Source organism: Phalangium opilio, unplaced genomic scaffold, assembly GCF_054372755.1.
Source record: "Phalangium opilio isolate 3A_F unplaced genomic scaffold, DU_Popi_V2 ptg000021l_1, whole genome shotgun sequence".
Taxonomy (NCBI): Eukaryota; Metazoa; Arthropoda; class Arachnida; order Opiliones; family Phalangiidae; genus Phalangium; species Phalangium opilio.
Window position 1 is genome coordinate 3749026 of NW_028324153.1, and position 7661 is coordinate 3756686.

A 7661-nucleotide genomic window follows, 5' to 3' on the forward strand; every position below is an offset into this window, starting at 1 on the left:
AAATAGTGAACAAATGCTCAAAATGTTTTTCTTAGGCCGAGTTACGTCGATTTTGAAAATGTTATTAAAAATCGAGGTACATTTTTATTTAATGTTCAATCGAGATGAAATCACTTTTAATGAGTGTTTTATAGGGAATTAAGCTGAATTCGGTCAAAAATTTCTATAGAAAAAAATGCATTCAAAAAAGTACCGAAAAAATCGCATGTTTTTCTTCTTCAAGACACAAAATCCGTGAATACGATTTCTTATTGAAAATTGAATTTTAACAGTTTTTTGAATGAATATCGTTACATTGCTTGAATTAAAGCAAAAAGTATAAAAATAATGGTTTCAATGAATATATTTGAAAATAGAGAAGAACTACTCAAAATATGCTTCTTTGGCCGTGAAACGTCGATTTTGAAAATGTTATTAAAAATCGAGGTAAATTTTTAATTATGTTCAATCGAGATGAAATCACTTTTAATGGGTGTTTTATAGGGAATTAAGCTGAATTCGGTCAAACATTTCTCCAGAAAAAAATGCATTCAAAAGTGTACCGAAAAAATCGCATGTTTTTCTTCTTCAAGATACAAAATCCGTGACAACGATTTCTTATTGAAAAATTTAATTTTAACAGTTTTTTGAATGAATATCGTTACATTTGCTTGAATTAAAGCAAAAGGTATAAAAATAATGGATTCAGTGGTTATATTTGAAAATAGTGAAGAAATACTCAAAATATGCTTCTTTGCCCGTGAAACGTCGATTTTGAAAATGTTATTAAAAATCGAGGTACATTTTTATTTATTGTTCAATCGAGATGAAATCACTTTTAATGAGTGTTTTATTGGGAATTAAGCTGAATTCGGTCAAAAATTTCTCCAGAAAAAAATGCATTAAAAAAAGTACCGAAAAAATCGCATGTTTTTCTTCTTCAAGATACAAAATCCGTGACAACGATTTCTTATTGAAAAATTTAATTTTAACAGTTTTTTGATTGAATATCGTTACATTTGCTTGAATTAAAGCAAAAAGTATAAAAATAATGGTTTCAGTGAACATATTTGAAAATAGTGAAGAAATACTCAAAGTATGCTTCTTTGGCCGTGAAACGTCGATTTTGAAAATGTTATTAAAAATCGAGGTAAATTTTTTATTATTGTTCAATCGAGATGAAATCACTTTCAATGAGTGTTTTATAGGGAATTAAGCTGAATTTGGTCAAACATTTCTCCAGAAAAAAATGCATTCAAAAGTGTACCGAAAAAATCGCATGTTTTTCTTCTTCAAGATACAAAATCCGTGACAACGATTTCTTATTGAAAAATTTAATTTTAACAGTTTTTTGATTGAATATCGTTACATTTGCTTGAATTAAAGCAAAAAGTATAAAAATAATGGTTTCAGTGATCATATTTGAAAATAGTGAAGAAATACTCAAAGTGGTCTCCCTCCATAGTACTGACAGCGCTCGACGCTTCTTAACTTCGGTTATCGGACGAGAACCGGTGTATTCAGCGTGTTATGGCCGTTTCTCGAGAGTGCTAGTTAATAATTTGAATTAAATTAACTTTCATCTTTATAAAACAATAACAAAAAGAAGATATGTTTGTTTTTTCAAATTTGGTGGAATTTTAAAGAGGAAACAAAAGTGAAAAAGCCGACGGCACGCAGTATTCCCAAGTACTGTATGCGCTCGACGCTGCTTAACTTCGGTTATCGGACGAGAACCGGTGTATTCAGCGTGATATGGCCGTTGCCGAGAGTGCTAGGTAATAATTCGAATTTAAATTAAGTGAGACAAATTAACCATCATCTTTTTAAAACAATAACAAAAAGAAAATAAGTTTGCTTTTTTCAAATCTATTGGAATTTAAAAGAGGAAAAAAAAGTGAGAAAGCCAACGGCACGCAGTGTTCCTAAGTGGTCTCCCTCCCAAGTAGTGACTGCGCTCGACGCTGCTTAACTTCGGTTATCGGACGAGAACCGGTGTATTCAGCATGTTATGGCCGTTGACGATAGTGCTAGTTAATAATTTGAATTAAATTAACTTTCATCTTTATAAAACAATAACAAAATGAAAACATGTTTGCTTTTTTCATATCTATTAAAATTTAAAAGAGGAAAAAAAAGTGAAAAAGCCAACGGCACGCAGTGTTCTTAAGTGGTCTCCCTCCCAAGTAGTGACTGCGCTCGACGCTGCTAACGTCGGCGATCGGACGAGAACCGGTGTTCTCAGCGTGATATGGCCGTTGCCGAGAGTGCTAGTTAAAAATTCGAATTTAAATTAAGTGAGACAAATTAACCTTCATCTTTATAAAACAATAACAAAAAGAAGATATGTTTGCTTTTTTCATATCGGGTGGAATTTAAAAGAGGAAACAAAAGTGAAAAAGCCAACGGCTCGCAGTATTCCCAAGTACTGACTGCGCTCGACGCTGCTAACGTCGGCGATCGGACGAGAACCGGTGTTCTCAGCGTGATATGGCCGTTGCCGAGAGTGCTAGATAATAATTCGAATTTAAATTAAGTGAGACAAATTAACCTTCATCTTTTTAAAACAAGAACAAAAAGAAAATATGTTTGCTTTTTTCATATCTATTGGAATTTAAAAGAGGAAAAAAAAAGTGAAAAAGCTAACGGCACGCAGTGTTCCTAAGTGGTCGCCCTCCCAAATACTGACTGCGCTCGACGCTACTTAACTTCAGTTATCGGACGAGAACCGGTGTATTCAGCGTGATATGGCCGTTGCCGAGAGTGCTAGTTAAAAATTCGAATTTAAATTAAGTGAGACAAATTAACCTTCATCTTTATAAAACAATAACAAAAAGATATGTTTGCTTTTTTCATATCGGGTGGAATTTAAAAGAGGGAACAAAAGTGAAAAAGCCAACGGCACGCAGTATTCCCAAGTACTGACTGCGCTCGACGCTGCTAACGTCGGCGATCGGACGAGAACCGGTATTCTCAGCGTGATATGGCCGTTGCCGAGAGTGCTAGTTAATAATTCGAATTTAAATTAAGTGAGACAAATTAACCGTCATAATTTTAAAACAATAACAAAAAAAACCTGTTTGCTTTTTTCATATCTATTAAAATTTAAAAGAGGAAAAAAAGTGAAAAACCCAACGGCACGCAGTGTTCCTAAGTGGTCTCCCTCCCAAGTACTGACTGCGCTCGACGCTGCTTAACTTCGGTGATCGGACGAGAACCGGTGCATTCAGCGTGTTATGGCCGTTGCCGAGAGTGCTAGTTAATAATTTGAATTAAATCAACTTTCATCTTTATAAAACAATAACAAAAAGAAGATATGTTTGCTTTTTTCATATCTGGTGGAATTTGAAAGAGGAAACAAAAGTGAAAAAGCCAACGGCACGCAGTATTCCCAAGTACTGTATGCGCTCGACGCTGCTTAACTTCGGTGATCGGACGAGAACCGGTGTTCTCAGCGTGATATGGCCGTTGCCGAGAGTGCTAGATAATAATTCGAATTTAAATTAAGTGAGACAAATTAACCTTCATCTTTTTAAAACAATAACAAAAAGAAAACATGTTTGCTTTTTTATATCTATTGGAATTTAAAAGAGGAAAAAAAAGTGAAAAAGCTACCGGCACGCAGTGTTCCTAAGTGGTCACCCTCCCAAGTACTGACTGCGCTCGACGCTGCTTAACTTCGGTGATCGGACGAGAACCGGTGTATTCAGCGTGATATGGCCGTTGCCGAGAGTGCTAGTTAATAATTTGAACTTAATTAACCTTCACCTTTATAAAAAATAACAATAAGAAGATATGTTTGTTTTTTCATATCTGGTGGAATTTAAGAGGAAACAAAAGTGAAAAAGCCATCGGCATGCAGTGTTCCCAAGTACTGACTGTGCTCGACGCTGCTTAACTTCGGTTATCGGACGAGAACCGGTGTATTCAGCGTGATATGGCCGTTGCCGAGAGTGCTAGTTAATAATTTGAATTTAATTAACTTTCATCTTTATAAAACAATAACAAAAAGAAGATATGTTTGCTTCTTTCATATCGGGTGGAATTTAAAAGAGGAAACAAAAGTGAAAAACCAACGGAACGCAGTATTCCCAAGTACTGTATGCGCTCGACGCTGCTTAACTTCGGTGATCGGACGAAAACCGGTGTTTTCAGCGTGATATGGCCGTTGCCGAGAGTGCTTGTTAATAATTCGAACTTAAATTAAGTGAGACAAATTAACCTTCATCATTTTAAAACAATAACAAAAAAAACATGTTTGCTTTTTTCATATCTATTAAAATTTATAAGAGGAAAAAAGGCACGCAGTGTTCCTAAGTGGTCTCCCTCCCAAGTACTGACTGCGCTCGACAATGCTTAACTTCGGTTATCGGACGAGAACCGGTGTATTCAGCGTGATATGGCCGTTGCCGAGAGTGCTAGTTGATAATTTGAATTTAATTAACTTTCATCTTTATAAAACAATAACAAAAATGAAGATATGTTTGCTTTTTTCATATCTATTAAAATTTAAAAGAGGAAAAAAAAGTGAAAAAGCCAACGGCACGCAGTGTTCCTAAGTGGTCTCCCTCCCAAGTAGTGACTGCGCTCGACGCTGCTTAACTTCAGTTATCGGACGAGAACCGGTGTATTCAGCGTGATATGGCCGTTGCCGAGAGTGCTAGTTAATAATCTTAATTTAATTAACTTTCATCTTTATAAAACAATAACAAAAAGAAGATATGTTTGCTTTTTTCATATCGGGTGGAATTTAAAAGAGGAAACAAAAGTGAAAAAGCCAACGGCACGCAGTATTCCCAAGTACTGACTGCGCTCGACGCTGCTAACGTCGGCGATCGGACGAGAACCGGTGTTCTCAGCGTGATATGGCCGTTGCCGAGAGTGCTAGATAATAATTCGAATTTAAATTAAGTGAGACAAATTAACCTTCATCTTTTTAAAACAATAACAAAAAGAAAATATGTTTGCTTTTTTATATCTATTGGAATTTAAAAGAGGAAAAAAAAAGTGAAAAAGCTAACGGCACGCAGTGTTCCTAAGTGGTCGCCCTCCCAAGTACTGACTGCGCTCGACGCTGCTTAACTTCGGTGATCGGACGAGAACCGGTGTATTCAGCGTGATATGGCCGTTGCCGAGAGTGCTAGTTGATAATTTGAATTTAATTAACTTTCATCTTTATAAAACAATAACAAAAAAGAAGATATGTTTGCTTTTTTCATATCTATTAAAATTTAAAAGAGGAAAAAAAAGTGAAAAAGCCAACGGCACGCAGTGTTCCTAAGTGGTCTCCATCCCAAGTACTGACTGCGCTCGACGCTGCTTAACTTCGGTGATCGGATGAGAACCGATGTATTCAGCGTGATATGGTCGTTGCCGAGAGTGCTAGTTAACAATTCGAATTTAAATTAAGTGAGACAAATTAACCTTCATCATTTTAAAACAATAACAAAATGAAAACATGTTTGCTTTCTTCATATCTATTAAAATTTAAAAGAGGAAAAAAAAGTGAAAAAGCCAACGGCACGCAGTGTTCTTAAGTGGTCTCCCTCCCAAGTAGTGACTGCGCTCGACGCTGCTTAACTTCAGTTATCGGACGAGAACCGGTGTATTCAGCGTGATATGGCCGTTGCCGAGAGTGCTAGTTAACAATTCGAATTTAAATTAAGTGAGACAAATTAACCTTCATCATTTTAAAACAATAACAAAATGAAAACATGTTTGCTTTTTTCATATCTATTAAAATTTAAAAGAGGAAAAAAAACTGAAAAAGCCAACGGCACGCAGTGTTCTTAAGTGGTCTCCCTCCCAAGTAGTGACTGCGCTCGACGCTGCTTAACTTCAGTTATCGGACGAGAACCGGTGTATTCAGCGTGATATGGCCGTTGCCGAGAGTGCTAGTTAATAGTTTTAATTTAATTAACTTTCATCTTTATAAAACAATAACAAAAAGAAGATATGTTTGTTTTTTCATATCTGGTGGAATTTAAGAGGAAACAAAAGTGAAAAAGCCATCGGCATGCAGTGTTCCCAAGTACTGACTGCGCTCGACGCTGCTTAACTTCGGTTATCGGACGAGAACCGGTGTATTCAGCGTGATATGGCCGTTGCCGAGAGTGCTAGTTTATAATTTGAATTTAATTAACTTTCATCTTTATAAAACAATAACATAAAGAAGATATGTTTGCTTCTTTCATATCGGGTGGAATTTAAAAGAGGAAACAAAAGTGAAAAACCAACGGAACGCAGTATTCCCAAGTATTGTATGCGCTCGACGCTGCTTAACTTCGGTGATCGGACGAAAACCGGTGTTTTCAGCGTGATATGGCCGTTGCCGAGAGTGCTTGTTAATAATTCGAATTTAAATTAAGTGAGACAAATTAACCTTCATCATTTTAAAACAATAACAAAAAAACATGTTTGCTTTTTTCATATCTATTAAAATTTATAAGAGGAAAAAAAAGTGAAAAAATCAACGGCACGCAGTGTTCCTAAGTGGTCTCCCTCCCAAGTACTGGCTGCGCTCGACGCTGCTTAACTTCGGTTATCGGACGAGAACCGGTGTATTCAGCGTGATATGGCCGTTGCCGAGAGTGCTAGTTAATAATTTGAATTTAATTAACTTTCATCTTTATAAAACAATAACAAAAAAGAAGATATGTTTGCTTTTTTCATATCTATTAAAATTTAAAAGAGGAAAAAAAAGTGAAAAAGCCAACGGCACGCAGTGTTCCTAAGTGGTCTCCATCCCAAGTACTGACTGCGCTCGACGCTGCTTAACTTCGGCGATCGGACGAGAACCGGTGTTCTCAGCGTGATATGGCCGTTGCCGAGAGTGCTAGTTAAAAATTCGAATTTAAATTAAGTGAGACAAATTAAAATTCATCTTTATAACCTTGACTTTTTACGTCACATCTGAGACCTCACAACACCGCTCCTGGATGGGGTCGAACCACCAACCTATTGGTTAACAGCCGAACGCGCTAACCATTGCGCCACGGAAGCCCAAAAACTAAATGGTCGTCATTTATTGTGCAAAAACTTTGGCTTTCTACGTTACATTTCAGATCCCACAACACCGCTCCCGGGTGGGCTCGAACCACCAACCTATTGGTTAACAGCCGAACGCGCTAACCATTGAGCCACGGAAGCTCAGAAATTAAATGGTTGTCAGGTATTGTGGAAAACCTTGACATTTTACGTCACATCTGAGACCTCACAACACCGCTCCCGGATGGGATCGAACCACCAACCTATTGGTTAACAGCCGAACGTGCTAACCATTGCGCCACGGAAGCCCAAAAATTAAATGGTCGTCAGGTATTGTGGAAAAACTTTGGCTTTCTACGTTATATTTGAGATCACACAACACCGCTCCCGGGTGGGCTCGAACCACCAACCTATTGGTTAACAGCCGAACGCGCTAACCATTGCGCCAAGGAAGCCCAAAATTTTAATGCTCGTCAGGTATTGTTTAAAAACCTTGACTTTTTACGTCACATCTGAGACCTCACAACACCGCTCCCGGATGGGCTCGAACCACCAACCTATTGCTTAACAGCCGGACGCGCTAACCATTGCGCCACGGAAGCCCAAAAGCTAAATGCTCACAACACCGCTCCCGGATGGGCTCGAACCACCAACCTATTGGTTAACAGCCGAACGCGCTAACCATTGCGCCAAGG

The 7661-nt window shown here is 37.5% G+C and overlaps 1 non-coding gene and 13 pseudogenes across 1 annotated transcript; all 14 read right to left on the reverse strand.

The window, feature by feature from the left end:
- Positions 1-1883: 1883 nt before the first annotated feature.
- LOC149696989 (5S ribosomal RNA) lies at positions 1884-2002 on the reverse strand (annotated as a pseudogene).
- Positions 2003-2124: 122 nt separating this feature from the next.
- Positions 2125-2242, reverse strand: LOC149696990 (5S ribosomal RNA; annotated as a pseudogene).
- Positions 2243-2619: 377 nt separating this feature from the next.
- On the reverse strand, positions 2620-2738 carry LOC149696991 (5S ribosomal RNA; annotated as a pseudogene).
- A 370-nt stretch (positions 2739-3108) lies between these two features.
- LOC149696992 (5S ribosomal RNA) lies at positions 3109-3227 on the reverse strand (annotated as a pseudogene).
- Positions 3228-3349: 122 nt separating this feature from the next.
- On the reverse strand, positions 3350-3452 carry LOC149696993 (5S ribosomal RNA; annotated as a pseudogene).
- Positions 3453-3588: 136 nt separating this feature from the next.
- On the reverse strand, positions 3589-3707 carry LOC149696994 (5S ribosomal RNA; annotated as a pseudogene).
- Positions 3708-4271: 564 nt separating this feature from the next.
- LOC149696995 (5S ribosomal RNA) lies at positions 4272-4390 on the reverse strand (annotated as a pseudogene).
- Positions 4391-4513: 123 nt separating this feature from the next.
- LOC149696996 (5S ribosomal RNA) lies at positions 4514-4632 on the reverse strand (annotated as a pseudogene).
- A 361-nt stretch (positions 4633-4993) lies between these two features.
- LOC149696997 (5S ribosomal RNA) lies at positions 4994-5112 on the reverse strand. The gene has a single exon (XR_016382468.1). It is a non-coding gene; the product is annotated as a 5S ribosomal RNA (ribosomal RNA).
- A 123-nt stretch (positions 5113-5235) lies between these two features.
- On the reverse strand, positions 5236-5354 carry LOC149696998 (5S ribosomal RNA; annotated as a pseudogene).
- Positions 5355-5491: 137 nt separating this feature from the next.
- Positions 5492-5610, reverse strand: LOC149696999 (5S ribosomal RNA; annotated as a pseudogene).
- Positions 5611-5747: 137 nt separating this feature from the next.
- On the reverse strand, positions 5748-5866 carry LOC149697000 (5S ribosomal RNA; annotated as a pseudogene).
- A 580-nt stretch (positions 5867-6446) lies between these two features.
- LOC149697001 (5S ribosomal RNA) lies at positions 6447-6565 on the reverse strand (annotated as a pseudogene).
- A 123-nt stretch (positions 6566-6688) lies between these two features.
- On the reverse strand, positions 6689-6807 carry LOC149697002 (5S ribosomal RNA; annotated as a pseudogene).
- Between the last annotated feature and the right edge of the window lie 854 nt (positions 6808-7661).